This window comes from Patella vulgata, chromosome 5, assembly GCF_932274485.2.
Source record: "Patella vulgata chromosome 5, xgPatVulg1.2, whole genome shotgun sequence".
NCBI lineage: Eukaryota > Metazoa > Mollusca > Gastropoda > Patellidae > Patella > Patella vulgata.
Genome location: NC_065883.2, coordinates 77,928,644 through 77,950,886, shown reverse-complemented (window position 1 = coordinate 77,950,886; position 22,243 = coordinate 77,928,644). Strand labels below are relative to the sequence as shown.

Below are 22,243 nucleotides of genomic sequence, written 5' to 3'. Positions count from 1 at the left end.
ATCGAAACCACGCCAGTTGACTCAATGACAGACTTTATGATACAGTGCACACACGCTAACCATTCAGCCATCCCCCCCCCCCCGGTTACTAATCGTAAATTGCTGAGGGTTGTTTGAAACAGTATTAATTTCGAGATTATTATACAATATAATGGCATAAAGAAATAAACTGGGTTTTAACGTCCTACTGTTTTGCTTCGATCTGGGCTAATGAAGACGGGCATACACCATACCGTGTGCTATGAGGGACATCGGCAATATGGCCTACTCTTATATCGAATTCCAACTGTCAAGGGATCTTTAAAGTACACGCCAATGTGTACACGGGACCTCGGTTTTTCGTATCATCCGGGTGACTAGACAGCTGTCCTTGTCAGGCTCTCCGTCCTGCATCACTGACAAGGGGGGACCGACCACGCCGGAAAATCTGGGTGAGCTTTCTCGGCCAATGCAGGGATCGAAAACCCGACCTCCAGACTAGCGAGCCACCATCTTACCCAGTTAGTCACATGATCCCCATACGCTGATGAAATAATAATTATTTTTTAAAGTTTTAAGACCAAAATAAATGATACGCGAGCAAACTAGGTCATTTCGGGACTAACACATTCACGTGCTAACCACTCGGCCATCCAATCACCCATGGTACAAATAAGTAGATAAGTAATTTTGAATAAATAAATAAATAGAAAATAGATAAATAAGAATTAATAAATAAATAAAATAAAATAAAAATAATAGAGTGTTGATTATTGGTTTCGCAAGTGAATAAATATCTTAATAACAAATTATTTTTAGACCAATCTCAAGATCTGCAATTTGGCTTCACAAGTGAATAAATGGTTTATGACAGTTTTTCTCATTTTTTATGGCAAAACTACATCGCAGTAGACTTATTTCATAAAATTAATAAAACAATAATATGTACCCGATCAGACATAAAGATTGTGTAGCAATAATATTTTCAGTAAGTGGGAAAAACGTCAATCAGTCAGGAGGGTATACCGAAATTAGTCCGGGGTGCTACGGCGACGGAAAATGGTTTCAGAGCGCGTCAAGATAGCCATAAGCGTGGTAAAAACGCCAGATATCGTGCTGTGGTCTCCATGGTCACCAATGATCCCCGAGTCACGGCGTTTGCTTTGAGCATGTTCAATACAAACGCCAAAGGCGCTGAGATCTGACCTAGAAAGCTGTGAGAACGTGGCTTTTTTCAAGTTTGTAATTTTTGGGGACATTTTCTCGCGTTGTGTTCCCGTTTGCTGGCGACTTTGTCCATTTTCTGGTCGCCCTAAGGTCGCCGCAGGACGCTACCCCGGTCTGACCGGGGCATAATTGGTAGTTGAATAGCTAGCCGGATGTAGACACTGTGCTGTGACAAGGCATACACTGGATGTTAGCTACGAGAACGTAACTAAAAACGCTAAGATATACTGATGTGCTTGTTTTTAGCTACGATTGGATGCCTTTACTTCCAAATGGCAAACTCAATTTCTTTACCAACTGAAAATATCTTAATTTTATAGTCCTACTTATTACACATACATAGTCCAATCTACTGAAACAACATTCATTTATCAGCAAATATTGAAAATAAAGTAAATAAAGTGTTGTTTTTTATCAAAATTGATTCGGACGTTGTAATACTATAAGACTTCTTGTTGTGTTTACTTTCTGGTGATCTTTAATAAGACTACAGCATAAAATAGTTTCACAACTTTATTTCTAAGTTGTACTGGCTTTGCAGGTTCCTCGTTCTCAATGATAATGGCTGGTAGGAATTTCTGGGTGAGCTCTAATCCAGCTCGCCTCTACACCCTAATTTATATCCCCTAATTTCTGCAGGTCTTCGATAACCTTGACGTTAATTTCCACGCCATATAAGGAATAAAAGTCTTTATTTCCCACAAATAAGATAGGAAACATTACCTATTTTTGGTCTATCAACCATAGGTCAATTAACAGCCAGAATTTGATGACTATTTTGATTATGAATATAATTTGACCAAAATATCACTGTTTTTTATGAATAACTATACCCACGTTCATTAAGTACGTGAGATTAGACGTTATAGACAAAATTGAAGAGACAATTTTATAAAGACCCAAAATTGTCTCAAGGGCTAAAGTGCTACAACGTTCATAATTACGGCGTATTACTACTGCGCAACTCTGATCAGATTAGTACTTTGATTGGCTATTGCACACGAGGCCCCGCCTTTATGTGTTACAGACGTAAATTTAAAATGTCGGAAAAAGCAATCTACTGTCGCTTTGATTTAAAAAGAGGAGATTTGTACCCGTTTCAGGTAGGATTATATGCTTAATTGTAGTTGGGTGTGGCGGAAATATTATAAATAACAATAACCAATCGTTGTTTTGATTTAAAATATTGTCAATTTTGTTTACAAATGCCGGGTGCGAATCGCTCCCGCATGTGCTACGTCGAAGTTAATAGCACCATTTCTTATCTCGAAACACGGAGTGTTGTGAGATAAGATTTGTTATCTAACTGGATGTGGGCGTTTTCTGCCTCTGTTTTTGTACGCCGTAAGCAATCGCATGTTTGTTGTTCTACAAATTAAAAACAAGTATGGCGATTTTTTTAGGGTGTTAACTTTTTTGTTTTGTTTAATTATTTCTGCAGTTTTGTAATCGGAGTTCAGCTTTAATGAATTATATAAAATTTAAGGCCAAACTAACATAGGCGTACGGGCTTGATGACAGTTAGGGGGGCAGAACACGAAATGCCCGAAAAAAAATTGCGTTTACAGACAGGGGCTACCCCCCCCCCCCCTGCGTTTTCCTGCTATTTCAGCCAGTGAACAAAGCAACTTCAAAGGGGTCTAATATATCCTTATTAAGGTGGCTGACTCAAATTCCAATCAATCGTTTACAGTCCACGAAGACGGGACTGTTGGGAGAAAATTTGACTGTCGCAAACGCGATTTCCTGCTATTCCAGTCTGTGAAAACAACAAATTCAATGTGGTTCAATGTAGCCTACCTGGCTGACCCAAATTCCAATCAACCAATCAATTGTCGCGGGATATGGGGGCCTGAAAATTTAACCACCACAAATGCGTTTTCTGCTATTCTAACCCGTGTAAGAAACTCCAAAAGTGTCCAATAGTTTTGTAACCGAAAACCCCCTCTGAATTCCACCCATCCAATCAGACTGTTGCAGCTGCATTCACAATTAATAATCGATACCGAAAAAAGTGGCTCCAAAGACAAAATGTTTTAATCCATAGTCATCTCAGTACAAATTCGTGGTATTCAATTAAAAGAAAAGTAAAATTAGTGTTTTATTAGAGCTCGATGACAATTTCGGGGGGCAGAACCCTAAATGCCCGAAAAAATTTCGGGTTTACCGACAGCGACGCCAGTCTTCTTCGAGAGGTGAAGAAGCGGAGCTGATCTTGTTTGGACCCCCAAAAAAATTTTGGAATATTTGACGGCCGCAAACGCGTTTTCCTGCTATTCCAGCACGCACGTAAAATTAGTGTTTTATTAGTTTCCGGACACTTTTTCTTTGCCGTGTAGATGAAATTTTTTTTTTTATCACTTTACCCGTCTGCCCGAAAAGTCAGATTGCCCGAAAGTTAGGGGGGCAGGGTGGCAGGGCAGCTCGTACGCCTATGCAAACTAAAATCTCCAAGTCCAATAGACAGATTTAGCTCTTACATAATACATCGTTAAAGTTTACAGCGCAGTGGACGCTCACGGGTATCCGAGGAGTCACTCATTTCATTTGATATTGTCTTGTCCGCAGGTTTGTCTTGAACGTTTTACTTTACGTGTAGTGTCGTTTTCCAGCACAGGGTATTACGTGGCTAAGTAGGTAATACTTAACTTAACTTCTATTCATGTAACTTCTAACTTCTTTATTTCAGAGGCGGATTTAAGGGGATGGGGGCGAGGGGCGCCCCCCCCCCCCCCTAATTTTCGACAGTGCATTTTTTTACTGCTGAAAGTGCCCTTTCTCAGACCCAAATATGTCCGTTCCCAACCCGTTGCAGGGATCCCAAATGACCCAAACCATCGATTCAAACACACCAGTCTGGTCAAATTAATGCTTTCACTTTCAAACGAATTCTTGTTGTTTAGCTGACGGTGCCCTAATCCTATAGAGTGGCTATAGACAGATATCTTGTGGAATCGGCGGCGAATACACTCATGTCCTTCACCGACGCGCATGAGTGCAACTTGATGTAGCATTGTTTCATGTGTGGACAGTTCAAAGTACAAGTTACAAGGCTTAAATAGTGAAGTGGCTAGGGAATAGATTCGTCTTTTTTCCCATCATAATGCCTCGCTCGCATTGACAATTTTCGAGTCGCATGTTCAACTGGCTTTTTTGCTCGATTTTAAGGCTATTTTTCAACGATTTCCGAACGTTTACTTAGACGAAAATATCAGCCAAATAGCTCTTGGAATGGCTACAGATGCAAGGAAATGACGGATTATTTTCTTGGGGACTCCCCCCACCCCACCAAAAAGAAAATCCCCTCTCAGCGGCGTGCCCCGTCTCCGCGGTCAGTGCCCTTATTTTGCGGCGCCCCCCCTTTTCAAAATTCCTAGATCCGCCCCTGTATTTGTTCAGTGTAAATTTTAATTCTATTTCATCTTTTTTCTATTATTTAGACGAAAAACGTCTTCTTCATTTACGCTTTACACGTTTAGCATCAACATCAACGAATTAGAATTTTTACACTTCAGCCTAGCTCACTGCGTGCTCATTTGGTGATTGCGCACCCGGTCGGGACCATTATGTTGATATAAACGATTCTTTCTTCGTTTGGTTGAATGTTGGAAGGAGTGCTGAAATTTGGAGAGAGAGAGAGAGAGAGAGAGAGAGAGATGGGCTTGATAAAGACGACAGTATTCTCGTCGAAACGTCGCTTAGTATTAAACTCAGTAATTGTACCTTATGCTAATATAGACCAACAGAATATAAATATTAATTGGCTCAACTGTAAAAAAAAAAATCAAATAAAATTCTCCAAATACTGCACTTAAAAAAAAACAACAAATGCTGTTAATTTAGCTTATATTTGAAATAATATTTCCAAACCATATAACGTTCGATGTGGGTTGGATGACCGAATGGTTAGCACGTGCGTGCTGTATCACAAGGGCTGTCATTGACTCAAGGAGTAGGGTCGCCTGTCCATCCTCGTGGGTTTTCTCTGGCTCCCCCGGTTTCCTCCCACTGCTAAAGACCCCTACGCGCAAGCGTACCGGAACTGGATGTGGGCGTGATAAAATGTGACGTTCTGGAACTGGATGTGGACGGGATAAAGCGCGCTGTACTTGGACTAGACTGTATGTGCGCAAGATAAATCATGACAAAACGGAACTGGATGCGGGCGAGATGACGAATGTTGTACCTGGACTTTGATGTGGGCGAAGAAAAGAGTATTGTACCTGGACTGGATGTGGGCGAAGAAAAGAGTATTGTACCTGGACTGGATGTGGGCAAAATAAAGCGTACTGAACATTTGACTGGGTGTGGGCAAGAAAAAGATTGCTATACTGGGAATTGATGTGGGCGAGATCAAGCGTGTCATACCGGGAAGTTTTAGTCGAAGACGGGAACGAGTGAAATAATTTGCCTTTTAAAACACAAAAATGTATCATATCTGCATTTATTATACAGCATTAAACATGAACATATAATAACATGGTGGTGATAAACCATTAATAATAATAATGTGGTGATAAACTATTAATAATAACATGGTGGTGATAAACCATTAATAATAACATGGTGATGATAAACCATTAATAATAACATGGTGATGATAAACCATTAATAATAACATGGTGATGATAAACCATTTATAATAACATGATGGTGATAAACCATTAATAATAACATGGTGATGATAAACCATTAATAATAACATGGTGGTAATAAACCATTAATTATAACACGGTGCCGATAGACTATTAATAATAACATGGTGGTGATAAACCATTAATAATAACACGGTGCTGATAGACCATTAATAATAACATGGTGGTGATAAACCATTTATAATAACATGGTGGTAATAAACAATTAATAACAATGTGGTGATAAACCATTAATAATAACATGGTGGTGATAAACTATTAATAATAACATGGTGTGATAAACTATTAATAATAACATGGTGGTGATAAACCATTAATAATAACACGGTGGTGATAAACAATTAATAATAACAAGGTGCTGATAGACTATTAATAATTACATGGTGCTGATGAACCATTAATAATAGCACGGTGGTGATAAACTATTAATAAAAACACGGTGCTGACAGACCATTAATAATAACATGGTGGTGATAAACCATTATTAATAACACGGTGGTGATAAACCATTATCAATAACACGGTGCTGATAAACCATTATCAATAACACGGTGCTGATAAACCATTAATAATAACATGGTGGTGATAAACTATTAATAATAACATGGTGGTGATAGACCATTTATAATAACATGGTGGTGATAAACCATTAATAATAACATGGTGGTGATAGACCATTTATAATAACATGGTGGTGATAAACCATTAATAATGTGATAAACCATTAATATCAACATGGTGTTGATAGACCATTAATAATAACATGGTGCTGATAAACCATTAATAACAACATTAATGATAACATGGTGCTGATAAACCCGTTAATAATAACATGGTGCTGATAAACTATTAATAATAACCTGGTGGTGATAAACCATTTATAATAACACGGTGGTGATAAACTATTAATAATAACACGGTGGTGATAAACCATTAATAATAACATGGTGGTGATAGACCGTTAATAATAACACGGTGGTGATAAACTATTAATAATAACATGGTGGTGATAAACCATTAATAATAACATGGTGGCAATAAACCATTAATAATAACATTGTGGTGATAGACCATTAATAATAACATGATGGTGATAACACGATGCTGATAAATCATTAATAATAAAATGATGCTGATAAACTATTAATAATTACATGGTGCTGATAAACCATTAATAATAACATGATGGTGATAAACCATTAATAATAACATGGTGGTGATAAACTATTAATAATAACATGGTGCTTATAAACCATTAATAATAACATGGTGGTGATAAACTATTAATAATAACATGGTGGTAATAAACCATTAATAATAACATGGTGGTGATAAACTATTAATAACACGGTGCTGATAAACTATTAATAATAACATGGTGGTGATAAACTATTAATAATAACATGGTGGTGATAGACCATTAATAATAACATGGTGGTGATAAACTATTAATAACACGGTGCTGATAAACTATTAATAATAACATGGTGGTGATAAACTATTAATAATAACATGGTGGTGATAGACCATTAATAATAACATGGTGGTGATAAACAATAAATAATAACATGGTGGTAATAAACCATTAATAATAACATGGTGGTGATAAACTATTAATAACACGGTGCTGATAAACTATTAATAATAACATGGTGGTGATAAACTATTAATAATAACATGGTGGTGATAAACCATTAATAATAACATGGTGCTGAAAGATCATTAATAATAACACGGTGGTGATAAACTATTAATAAAAACACGGTGGTGATAAACCATTAATAATAACACGGTGGTGATAAACTAAAAAATGGTGCCCTAAACCAATAACGACAACATATTCTATATAATACAATAAGCGATTAAAGGCATTTAGCATCCTATATAATCAAATAACAAATATACCATCCTATATCAAACATAATTGATCATCGCCATCTTACTCCATATTATATAATTCATTTTCTCTGGTGTCGTCACTAGCTAACGTTGTATAATCATTATTGTCACCATACTCTATCATCATCACCGTCCAGATGGTATACATGGATACTGTCAACATCTCCATCATCATCACTGTCCAGGTGGTATACATTGATACTGGCACCATACTCTATCATCATCACCGTCCAGATAGTATACATTGATACTGTCGCCATACTCTATCATCATCATCACCGTCCAGATGGTATACATTGATACTGTCACCATACTCTATCATCATCACCGTCCAGGAAGTATACATTGATACTGTCGCCATACTCTATCATCATCATCACCGTCCAGATGGTATACATTGATACTGTCACCATACTCATGGATACTGACCCCATACTCTATCATCATCACCGTCCAGATGGTATACATTGATACTGTCACCATACTCATGGATACTGTCATCATACTCTATCTTCATCACCGTCCAGATGTTATACATTGATACTGTCACCATACTCTATCATCACCGTCCAGATGGTATACATGGAGACAGTCATCATCACCGTCCAGGTGGTTTACATGGAGACAGTCATCATCACCGTCCAGGTGGTTTACATGATTGCGGTCATCATTCGCAATCATGTTATCATCAGGCATGGGTATATCATATAGTTATAAATAATTATATAGGAAATCGGATATCATCAGATGTTAGAAATGGATACAGTCATCATCACCGTCCAGATATCTACATCATCATCATCATCATCATCATGACCAATATTTTCATCTCCAAGACGTACATCCCAATATCCTACATTCGGTGTTGAAATGTAGGACGTTATCCATCACTATTAGAATTATCGTATAACAATACCCTCGACTTGGTCCCCCGTCAACATTCATCGTCATCATCATCATCATCATCATCGTAATCACAGATATCACCATTATCATCATCCTTCAACATCCATCTTGTCATCGCTATCACTAACATTCATATCTTTATCATCACTAACATCCGTAGCTTTATCATTCTCATCTACAATAACATCATCAGGTATGTCATCACCATCACCATCTTTGACAACATTATTCTTGATATCAGGTGTGTCATCTTCATTTCCTTCCAGGTTATAAACTTGGTAATCATAGCCATTATTAGCATCATCTCCTTCATTCTCATCATCATCATCATCATCATCATCATGATCGTCATCTTCCCTCATATTATCTTCATCATAATAATCATCCTCGGAATAACGGATAAAGTATTTTTTAGGAAGAAGATCACACAGTAAGATCTTCTTCACCACAGGTCCAGTTAAGTCAAGTTGTTGAACTTTTTTCCTTATTTCTAGTCCCAATTTCTGTCTGATGAGTCTTACGCACTTCTCTTGAAGAGATAAGTTAAAACATGCTAACTTGAATTTCTCCCTGTTTATTGAGTGAGCCATTCCACCTTGTCCATCTTGCTCATCCTCCATTTTGAAATTAACGGTCGAAACAATCTCTTCTTCTGGAGCCCCACTTCGATAAAGTAGTTGTCTAAGTTTATTTCTCTCTTTACTGTCAAAATCATCTAAATGAACATCGTCATTGTAGAAATTGGTTTCAGTAGATACAGACTGAAGATGCTGAAGACAGCAGTTTTCAGCAACTAAATATCTTATTAAATCAACAGTTTTCTCTGGTTCAAAAAAGGTAGGGAAAAGTAAAGCTCGCTGTATCAGTGTATTTCCATGTGGTCCTGGTAAATTCAGAAGTTTATGGCCACCTCTCATCAAAAACATTTTCACAAAATGTCTACTATAATCAAGGTCTAGATATTGTAAAGCAGATGTGTCATATTTGGTTTCTAAAATACTGATATTTGAGCCCAATTCAAGTAGTAAACGTAAAATAAATTTATTATTTTTCTTGGCCGCTAAAATCAAAGCAGTATTTCCATTATTGTCCTGACTATTAATATTACCACCAGCATCAAGTAAAAGTATGACACATTCTTGAAAAGTTTTATAGTGTTCACTCAGTGAATCGTCCATCAAATTTCCAGTTTGGTTCAGTCTAGACTTAGATAATAGGCACCCGATTACAGCACTGTGTATGGCTGTATGACCTTTATTGTTTGGTATATTAACATCACGTGTAGGACTGTATTTTGTTATCAAGTCCAGGTATTTATGGTTCAATAAGAAAGCTCCAATAATAAGAGGAGTGTTAGTTAAAGAATCTTTATGATTTATATCAATATTATAATTAAACAACCAATTAAACTTCTCTGGTGTAAACTCATATTTCACTTGGGCCAAGACATGAAAAATATTTCGATTTGTTGTTTCAGTAAAACTATCCACTAATGGCTTTAATCCTATATAATACTCAAAAATATTTAATTGACCGAATTTCATAATATCGTACAGTAGTTCGGGACCATTAGCAACCAAATTAGCACCAGACTCGACTAAAAGTTTAAAGATAGCCAGAGTAGTTTTAAAATCCCTTTTACTCACCGAGGTCCCATAATATTTACGTTTCGCCGTTTTTACAAAACAATGTCTACAAGCTGATAAACCCAGATCATTAGTTCTATTTACATTAACAATATCTACAAGCACTAATTTAACAATATCTATATAGTGGGCGTATTGGGCGGCATACATTAAAGGCGTTGTTGTTTTGACACTCTGGGTAGGATCAGCCCCTTTTTGTAGTAATAATGATATAATACCTAACCACGTATCTTTATCACCATGGTACCGTATAGCACATGTTAAAGGTGAGTACATCTTGTCAACCTGATTAACGTCAGCACCATGTTGTAGTAATAATGATATAATACCTAAACAGGTATCTTTATCACCATGGTATTCTATAGCACATGTTAAAGGTGACTTATACTCGTCAATCTGATTAACATCAGCACCATGTTGTAGTAATAATGATATAATACCCACACATGTATCTTTATCACCATGGTAGTCTATAGCACATGTTAAAGGTGAGTTATCCTCGTCAATCTGATTAACATCAGCACCATGTTGTAGTAATAATGATATAATACCTACACAGGTATCTTTATCACCATGGTATTCTATAGCACATGTTAAAGGTAAGTTAAACCGGTAAATCTGTTTAACATCAGCACCGTGTTGTAGTAATAATGATATAATACCTAAACTGGTATCTTTATCACCATGGTGTTTTATAGCACATGTTAAAGGTGATCTATCGCACCCGTCAATCTGATTAACATCAGCACCATGTTGTAGTAATAATGATATAATACCTAAACACTTATGTTTATCACCATACTTAATAATGACATATTGTAATGATTTATTTAGATTGAACTTGTCGAATTCAGCTCCAGCTTCTGTTAGAATGTTAATACAGTTTAAACATTCGACAACATCATCAGTGTTTTCTATACAGTCATATAACGCAGTGTGACCAGATTTAGATTTATAATTAATCATGTTCTTGATTTGATCATTACTTAAAAGAATTGACAACATTTTACCAGATTTAGCAAACATTAATATAGTTTTATGAGAGTCTAGATTGAGATTTAAATCAGAAATTGTTAAAAGATATTTAGTAATATTGAAACTGTTATACTTTTAGTAATATTGAAACTATTATACTTAACAGATTCTAACAAAGCATTCCATACTTTATTGTCATGTTCAACATGTAAATATAATTTCTTACTATAGAGATACTGAATACCTTCAACAAAATCTGATTTTATAGCATATGTCATTAACTGTATATTTAAATTAATATCAAGTTGACCATCAGATTGTAATATTATAATATTATTAAATAAACACTTAACAAGTGATAAATATCTTCTCTCTAATGATTGACAGGTTAAACTTATAATGACGTCTTGTAGTCTTCTGACGTCATCTGGCTGTAGTTCGTTTAATATGGTCTCCGTTAGATCAATGTTGACGTCATCAACAGCTTGAGATAATCTGTAAAACATGAAAATATTGATGATTATGTCAAAGATTTATTTACATTTAAGCATGTTATTTCTTTTTTAAAAGGGTAGTTAATCCAAACAGTCTTATCTTTTAATTGTTATAATAGTCATTCACCTGTATCATTCTGTTACTACGTCAAATTAGTCAAACTTTGTTCTAACGCAATAATTTATAAAGTGCAAAAGGTGTAAAATTCTGAAGGTAGGGTGATAATTCGTCCCATATTGTATAATCTTCATTGGTTACCTATCTCCTTTAGAGGTAAAGGGACCATGTCGATTTTAACAGAATCTCAGAAATATATTAGTCCGTGTAGGCCTACGTATGAAATTTAGGCGCCGAAATAGGCCTATAGAGGAATGGTGTATTTAACATCTCTCAAAATTTCAGTTCAAAATATTGAGTCGTTTGGACGTGAACGTCAAAACCGCTTATCCGGACACGTAACCATTTTAAGATTTCGGTTCAATTTTTTTCGTTTGGTGACCTGATACCTATTGCCTTTCCTTTAGAGATTTATACAGTGCATGTCGCACGTGCTGTACTTGATAACGAAAGATATATTTTACCTACAGAAAGTTCATGAAATAAAAGTCTGAAAACCACAACACAATTTATATGGAATACAATCACTGGTTTATACACATATAGCACGACGTTACGACAATTATTCTCTTATCGTGATCAAGTACAAATGATAAATTAGCAAACTAAACTGGTTTCATCCAGACACCACATAATACGATGAAGACTGATGGGTTTAAGTTGTTTGAACATGTATCACGTATATTAAGTTAGTTGCGCGAGCCTAAGGTAGAGGATTTTAAGAGCCTTTAACACTAAATCAAGCAGTTTTATTCTCCAAAATATAATCGAGACTGATCCTTTAAGTTCATATACACGTTCTAACATACACGTATAGATACTTAAATAAACTCTGCCCCCCCCCCACCATATATGTCCCTCTTCAGTGGAACAAACTACATGTATGTGGTATTAGCCATGTTGACTCATAAAACAAAGAACAACACGTGGTATTAGCCATTTGAAATACTACCCCAAAATATTAGAACCAGTTCATCGTGGCGTTATCTAAGACAAATCTGAAAACTCACTTATTCTTAGAGGCTTTTCAACGGTAGTACATCATTTTAATTTATTTATAGCAATGATAGTTTATTTATATATATATATATATATATATATATATATATATATATATATATATATATAAAGAGAGAGAGAGAGAGAGAGAGAGAAGAGAGAGAGATATGAGGTTTTACGTCCACTCAAAGCAAACTAACATGATTCATCCTTATTTCAATAATTCGCTTGCGCGAAGGGGTCTTTAGCAAAGGCTGGAAACCGGAGGAACCGGAGAAAAACCCACGAGGTTGGACAGGCGACCACGTACAACCGGGGAATTGAAACCACACTAGTTGACTCAATGACAGACCTTATGATACAGCGCGCACGTGCTAACCATATGGCCATCCAATCCCCCAGTTTATGAATAATAATAATAATAATAATAGTTATCCAACCTGTACATTATAAACGTTATAATAGATATTTACCTTTCCTGTATCTTCTGGAGTTCATGTTTTGGTTCGATATTCCCACTTTCACTTTCATCAGATAATTTTACTAGAAAACAATAAAAATGTAATAAGTCCAATATACCCCACCTATACATTGGATCTGAATGATAGTTGACTAAACTGTTGTATAAAGTTGACAGACCAAGGACAAATATAGTTTTAATAATGCAATAGTTTCATAATATAACAGTAATACAGTATAACAATCGTTACAAGTTACTATTTCCATAATACAACAGTAATACAGAATAGCAATCGTTACAAGTAGAGAATTTAATTTGAAAGTTATCAATTTACCTATTTTAGTTGGTATCAGGTGTTCCATTTCACCATCACTCCCGTTTGAACTTTCTCTTTTAGCCGGTTTGTCATCTCGTGGTACATTGGTCTCATCCATTCTAAAACTGGAAAGCTCTCAGATAAAACATAAAGAACAATAATAAAGTTTGTTTGGTTGACGGAAAGATGCATTGGTTCTTTGGGGGGGGGGGGGGGCGAATGATTAACGCGTTGCATCATACGGTTTCCCCCCACTGGAGGAATGGTTATCGCGTGCGCGTTGCATCATAAGGTTTGTCATTGAGTTGTGGTCGCCTGTCCTACCTTCTACCTTTTCTCCGGGTCCACCGGTTTCCCCCAACTGTTAAAAAGCCGTAGCGAATTATTGAAATGAAACTGAACCATATGTTAGTCCCGAAATGACCTAATTTATGTCAAGTGGACGCTAAAACCCATTTCTCTCTTAATTAATTCGGGTTACTCGATTGCTTTATCAAGATGTCCTTACTTCCAGCCCGAGGGATTATTAGGACGGCGATTTTTGGTTTTCATATAAACTGAAATGAAATGAAATTGGATTTAACAGCCTACTACAACTAGAGCATCGGTACCGCTGCAATATACGTCCACATTACAGCTTTCATAGATATGGTACTTTTTAAAATGAAGAGAAAGAAATATAAAATGGCTGTAATATGAAAAGAGGAAAAGAGGTCTAGGCGTTGGGTTTGTTTTGGCAAATTTACAGAAAAAAATAAATAGTTGCTGTCTTTACGGTATAAGGAATAAATATGCAAAGTTCCAAGATAATCCTTCCCCTTGTCAGTGATGCAGAACGGAGGGCCTGACAAGGACAGCTGCCTAGTCGTTCGGATGTGACGACAAACCGAGGTCCCGTGTACACATTGACGTGCACGTAAAAAATCCCTTGGGAGTTGGAATTCGATATAAGAGTAGGCCGTAGCGCCGCTGCCCGGGCAAAATTTCCCTCATAGCACACTGTATGGCGTATGCCCGTCTTCAATTAGCCCAGGTTAGGTGCAGAAGAGTAGGACGTTAAACCCCATTTCATTTCATTTCATTTCCAAGATAATCCATTCAGAATTGCAGTCTGTAGACCAGTAATTCTCAACTAGTGTGCCGCGAGCGAGATCTTCCAAAGTATGTCGCGAAATTTTTAAAGGCACACTCAGAAAATGCGACAAACCACGTGATCCCAATTGCGTATTCACTGGTGTCTACTGCTAAGTTCATAGCTGTGTTTGAGGGTTTGGCATGGACCTGTAAATAACACAGACACACACAAAGAAAATAGGCGTGGCTCTGCCCCTGGGGGGCTAGGCATTCACCACAAACAATAGGCACTACTACATTGGTACCATATTAATATAAAGTAACGGAACGGACAACTGTATGCTGTATAAATGTATAAATGTTTAGTTTATATTAAAATCTGAAATAATTTTATATTTTGTATTTTTATATGTTCTTGTTTTATATAATATTATGTTCTGTATGTACATAAAATAAACTTATTTTTTTAAATTCTGGAGAGGAGTCAACATAGTCCCAGCCTGTTTTCCGATCCATTTTCAAATGAAATAAGAATAAGTATGCAAAGTTTTAAAATGATACGCTAAGAAACAAATACAAGAAATGGGCGCGGCTCTGCCCCTGGGGGTCGGGCATGCACCAAAAACAATAGGGGTCATCCTGAGGGTATAAGGAATAAGTATGTAAAGTTTCAAGATGATCACTTAAGAATTGCACACAAACACACCCGCACAGACAGGCGACGGCAATATACATTCACATTATTCGAACGGCTATATATTGCCCCTTTCCAGGCCCTCCGTCCTGCAATCCTGTCAAGGGACGCTATGAGCTATATCTTATATGAATGTAGTTAAATGTTATAATAGACTTACGACTGGCTTGAATTGTAGGTGGATGTATTTCAGAGAGGGTAAAATTAAAACCGCATCAGCATTAAAGGGACAATAACACTCTTGCTGGCTTGACAGCTCCAGAAAATAAAAAATAGCCTTATTCTAAGTACTAGATGTTTAGGTGTCCCACCTCTTGTGTAAATTATTCATTACATCCTATTCTACTTGTCCATAGGGTTCGAAAATATTTTCAAATCCAAGTCACATTAAGTTTAATTTTTCCAATTTTTTAAATTAGGTGTGTTAAGATGAAATTTGTATCATCAATTAATTGGAATATTGTAAAATAGTACAATTTGTTGACCAGAATAAAGATTGGGACATATTATTCAGTTACAACAAGAGTGGTATTGAGACTTTAAGACACGGTTACGTAAATTTCCTGTTTAAATTCATTCATTAAATTATCTATAACCAATTTATTATATACCCAAAAATGGAGAATTACAACAAAAGTTTCTTATTAGCCAAGTGAATTCTGGGCGTGGCAGCAAAATCATTTCATCTACTCTACATGTAAATAACCCCATTAGAACTAACATTCAGAAATTATCATTTTCTCCTTTTATCTTTTAAATTAATTCCCTTTTAAATTTTCATGTGAATATGTCATTAACTTAATATCTAACATTGTCAAATTATTACTAGAACAATACACTTACAGTTAGCTTGAATTTTAACAGGTAGATGTATACCAATAGAACTATGAGCTATTCACTTCAACACGCAGCTTGTTACTGGGCTTCTATAATAAAATGCGCAGTTATTATAATGTCACAAAGCCTGCATTATAGGTACAAATTAAAGGAGCTAAATCACTTCTATTTGGGACCTAGAAATTGCCAAAAAATTGTCGAAACGCATACAATAATGTAAATATGAATGTATGTAAACTGATTTACATTCAATCGTTTCCGCTATTACTCTAATTTCAAGTCTCAATCGAATGACAATCTCTAGCGTCTGGTTATTCCAGTCTGCACCGATAGTATTTATTAAGAATGCTCTCCAGATAAGAATATGACGTTACCGTTTGAAATGACTTGTGGAATATTTCCAGCCTCGTTCTTCGAGTCCCTTGTTACAAATGGCGCTGAAACGCATTATGATACGCGATTCGCGTACCAATGGTTAAATGTTTATTTAATCTTAAATACTGGATATCAGAAGCCCATCTTCTCCCGATAAAATCACAACATCAATGTTGATTTAAATAATTCATGTTTTCAATGTCGAGGACTTGGATGATATTGAGTTAGAGACTTACCTACTTTAAGTTACATCTAAAACCGATGTACAATCAACAATAGAGATCTTCTCAAGTAAAACGATGTGACCTCTACATTGGTTATAAATATAATGCAGTGCATATATTACTAAGCCCTCTCTCGGTCAACAAGATATGAATTGAATTTAGTAGAATATTTTTAAACACACCCAACTTATTCATTTTATTTGCGCATAACTCAAATATATTGTTGTTCAGTTCAGCCAGGTTTGTTTTTGTTAACATTAAAAAGAAACAAAGAGAGACTTCATTTAAAACAAACCTGATTTGCTAGAAACAGCCCCAGTATTAAACACGATCTAACACGAGGTTGTCAAATCATTTCATCAATTTAAATCAACACAATCACTTGGATTGATTATTGATTATCTATCTACATTAATTAATGGATAATTGGAGAAGAGTGAATATTTATGTTAATGGCGTTCGTTACTGACCCAGGTGATGAAAGTCTAACAGGTGTTAAACCCTTATTCAATAATTGGCTTCTGTGTAGAAATATTTAGTGGAATATCCGACGATCTGATTGATAATTGATAAAGCCAAACCTTGTTCAGTGCACGTGCATTACAGGCAATATCCGAACTAGAAATGAAATTGAATGAAATGGGGTTTAACGTCCTACTATTCTGCTCCTACTGGGCTAATGAAGACCGGGTATACGCCATACAGTGTGCTATGATAGAGCTTTTGTCCGGGCAGCGGCACTACAGCCCAATCTTTTATCGAATTCCACCTGCCTGCCAAGGGACCTTTTACGAGTGTGCTATGATAGAAATTGCCTGGGCAATGGAACTATGACCTACTGTTTATTCGAATTCCAACTGTCACGGGATCTTTTACATGCACGGCAATGTGTACACGGGAACTCAGTTTTCCGTCCCATCCGATCGACTAGACAGCTGTCCTTGCCAGGTCCTCTGTCCTGCATCAGAACTAGACATGAATTGTAAATAGTTTTTTTTGTCAAGAAAGTTTAGGAAATTATTTTAGTCTATAAAAATAAAAGAATGCGCGCAATAAGCCACAGTGTGTATAAGATGAAACCCTTTATTTAAAGTTATATAGCATGACGACATCGACTTTATAATACATCACTTACGTCAGGAGAATTACCCATCTAATTAAAACACAGATTTTATAGTTCAAAATTTCGTTCAACTTATATTTACTATACTAGGTTCTGAAATAGTTGTTATATGCGTTATGGTCGAATGTAAAGGATTAGCCGATGAAACGGTCTGTTGCAGCGTGTTCTTGGCGTGCGGAGCACGGACGTGCGGTACACGGAACTTTGGGTATCCCACTAGAAATATCAATGCTGATTGGTTAATCAAATGTCTGACCTTATATTAATCGAGGCCATCTAATAAAAAACGAAACGAAATAAAGATCTGTATTTTAATCCGATTGGAGAATTGCCTAAAAAGAAGACAGGATGCGGTTTTAAAAATTATTTCATGTTAGGATCCCTACATCCATCGCAGCAAGGTAGAACATGATGGGCCACAACGGGTTAATGTGAATTTGTTTTTTGAAATTGGGTTCAAAATGAAACCTTTTCTAAAAATGTCACAATTCTAGAAAGTTGAAATAAAAACGGAAGCGTAGGGTGTTTCATTTTTGAACTTTTTTTTTCACGATTGAACTCTACCATGTGCCATGCGTTTCCAATTGGCAATTGGGTCCAAACTCATCACCAATGTGAATCATTTTTAAAAAATCGGAAAAATACTTCCCGTTACGATAAAAAGATAAAACTTGGCACAATGCACAAGGATGGCACACACATGAATTTGTCAAAATTCAGGAGGGTTGCGGCCCGCTATTTTTGATAGGAAAATTCTAATATTGGCTGGTGATGAATTTGTACCCAATTGGAAATGCATGGCACATGATAGAGTTCAATCGAGAAGAAAAGTTCAATTATGAAAACCCTAATGGAGGGGTATATAGAAAGTGCCATATCTTTGTTATTTTTTTTGTAGCTAAGTCTCTAACTTAATATTTTGCCATAAAATTCCAAATTAAGAATACGAATTAGAATTCCATATAGGTCAATTTCAATCAATATTGATGTTGCAAACTTGTGGTGAAGATATGGAATCCTAATATCCAATATGTAATACACAATGAACATTTTATAATCAGTACACGAGTCGGGTAATCTATGGATATTTCTGGTGCAATTTTGTAATTAATTATTAAACATTAATTTTATTAATATGACAGAACCAAAATTAAATCTCGATGCCATCGGATGCTCGAGATTTTCAACGGATTTAAACATGATAGGCGATTAATGATCTAATTAAAAAGTGGACAATCGAGACTTTATTCACTATCTTAACAGCAATGACAACCATTACTCAGCTATTCCCCTAATGAGTAATGTGCCTGAAATTTTGAACATCTTCCATTTTCATTATCTTGGTGTTAACCACCATAGTAAAAACCATTAGCTCTTTATTCAAATCTTATAATAAACATCTTTAAAATATTACAGAAGGATAAAAAAAAATAAGTGTAGGATGTCAGTTTTTATCAAAAATATCAAATGATAGTGTTTGATTCACGTACTACACGTATGTTATTCTATTAATATATCAAGGTCGTTTTAAGGTTGTTTTCTTCGTCATGGATGATAACATTACAGGCTTTTGTATAGTTCCAGTGTCAGTGAAATGACACCATGCTTATAAAATATACAATCCTATTTTACAGAAGGGTAGGGTGGTCCAAGGTCTCCAATATGCGCTCCAATAAAAGCCAGAAAGTTGCATCTTAAATGATAAATTCTAGAGTGATCACAAGATAGGGATACACGTGACATGACTCATATATACATGGTGATTCAGGGGCGTTCGTAACGATCAAATGTAGACCAGGAAGATCCTGGTGTTGGATTTTCTGCATCAATGCCCCCTTGTCGGTTATGTAGGACGCAGGGCCTAGCAAGGAATAGCTTGTCTACCTTTAATCGTATATCTATCCTTACGGATTCTTAACTGAAATACAAACATTATTACTTATTTAGTAACTTAAACAAAATTGCCCATAAAATCTCACATAAGAAGCTAATCGCAACACAGCTGGATCTATGTTATAGATCGTTTGAATAATGAAATGTTTTTATAATTCCTGACACCAACTATCATTTCCGTTTATTGGTAGTAAAATATTGACGAATACATCGTAACAGCGGTAGCAACGACAATCAATACTCCGCTATTCCCGTAACGTCGCTCAGAATGAAGTAATGTGACTGAAATTTTCAACATATTTCCTTTTCATTATCTTGTTTTTAACTATCATAGCGAAAACCGTTAGCTCTTTATTCAAATCTTACATCTTTAAAATATTTGAAACATATCATTTCAAAACTTCAACTAAGTATTTATGTTACAGAAGGATAATAGAAACATGTATATGAAGTCAGTTTTTATAAAAAAAAAAATAAAGTAATAGTGTTTGATTCACGTGCTACACGCATGTTATTCTATTAATATATCAAGGTCGTTTTAAGGTTGTTTTCTTCGTCATGGTTGATAAAATTACAAGCTTTTTTATAGTACAGTGTCGGTGAAATGGCACCCTGCTTTAAATTATTATAAAATATACCATCCTATTTTACAGAAGGTTAGGGAGGTCCGCGGTCTCGAATATGCTCATCAATAAAAGCCTGAAACCAGTGATAACAAGATAGGAATTTACGTGACATGGACATGACTCATATATACAGGGTGATTCAGGGGCGTCCTTAACGATCAAATATAGAATAGGAAGACCTGGTGTTGGATTTTCTGCACCGATGCCCCCTTGTCGGTTATGTAGGACGCAGGGCCTAGCAAGGAATCGCATGTCTATGTGATAGATCGTTTGAATAATGAAATGTTTTTATAATTCCTGACACCAACTCTCATTTCCGTTTATTGGTAGTAAAATATTGACGAATACATACACATCAAATCTCATATGAGAGGCTAATCGTAACACATTAGAGTTGGATGCAAATTAGAGATAGTTTTTATACAAAATATGTCCGAACACACCCTATAATTGGGACTTTTTATGAAGTCATCAGTTACAAAGCCTAAACTTACCAGAAACAAAGATCATACTAGGAAGATATTTTTTAAAAAACTCTCATCAAAAATTTGGGGGCTTTCCCTATGTCAGATCGTTAAAAACCCTCAACATGGGACGTTCTATGACACTTAACATAAATATGAATCAGTGCATGGACAATGTGCTTTTCGAAAATCTAACCATAAAAGTTGGGACTTTCCTCGAGTCCCACTTATAGCTTAGCCCCACCCCACTCCAACTATGTGTTTACCTTTCTGGCATATCACTACTCCCATTTAACAATTATTCAGAATGTTATTCAATATCTTATAACACAGTGAAAAACACCAACAAATATTTAAAAGGTATTTAATGGAATTCTGTAATATGTAACTTTGATTTGATTTATATGGTCTTTGCTTTTCTGAAACTTTGATAATGAATAACCACCTAATGGATTCTAAAACAAATTAGTCCCAGATGAATTACTGAATTTATGAAAACTATTAATTTACAAAATTTTAATACAATATATAATTTTAGTTATCATTCCGTTCCCGTTGTCTGTGATTTTCCTAAAACGCCGAATGGTGAATGCCAAGAAAATATGGATAATGCGACTTGATGATCGAGAATCTTTTATTTCCCGCTTTTTTTATTCTGCTGTAAAAATAAGAACTATCGGAAAATTCACACCGAAACGAAGAAATGCCATGTGCTGATAATACGAGAAGGCGTATATTTTAAATGCCATTTAAAGACATGTCTTCTATTCACTTATATGTGTTAATATTTCTACGCTGATGAAATGAAATGAAATGAAATGGGGTTTAACGTCCTACTGTTCTGCTCCTAAACTGGGCTAATGAAGACAGTATGCTATGAGGGACATTTTGCCCAGACAGCGGCGCTACGGCCTACTCTTATATTCCAACTGCCAAGGGATCTTTTACGTTCACGCCAATGTGTACACGGGACCTCGGTTTTTCGTCCCATCCGAACGACTAGACAGCTGTCCTTGTCAGGCCCTCCGTCTTGCATCACTGACAAGGGGAAACCACGCCGGAAAATCTGGATGAACTTTCTCGGCTAATGCAGGGATCGAACACCCGACCTCCAGGCTAGCGAGCCAGCGTCTTACCCACTTAGCCACGTGATCCCCATGCGCTGATGAAATAATTATTTTTTACAGTTTTAAGACCAAAATAAATGATACGCCGGAAATAAAAGATAGAGAGAGCGAGAAATGGGGTTTAACGTCCAT

The 22,243-nt window shown here is 36.0% G+C and overlaps 1 long non-coding RNA gene across 2 annotated transcripts; it reads right to left on the bottom strand.

Moving 5' to 3' along the window:
- Positions 1–11,503: 11,503 nt before the first annotated feature.
- Positions 11,504–16,304, bottom strand: LOC130012874 (uncharacterized). Of its 2 annotated transcripts, XR_008788131.1 has the most exons (4): positions 16,286–16,304; positions 13,693–13,799; positions 13,372–13,441; positions 11,504–11,782 (listed from the first exon to the last, which is right to left on the bottom strand). It is a non-coding gene; the product is annotated as an uncharacterized LOC130012874 (long non-coding RNA). The 2 variants fall into 2 exon arrangements; XR_008788130.1 differs by lacking the exon at positions 16,286–16,304 and having other exon boundaries at positions 11,505–11,782; positions 13,693–14,752.
- Positions 16,305–22,243: the final 5,939 nt, after the last annotated feature.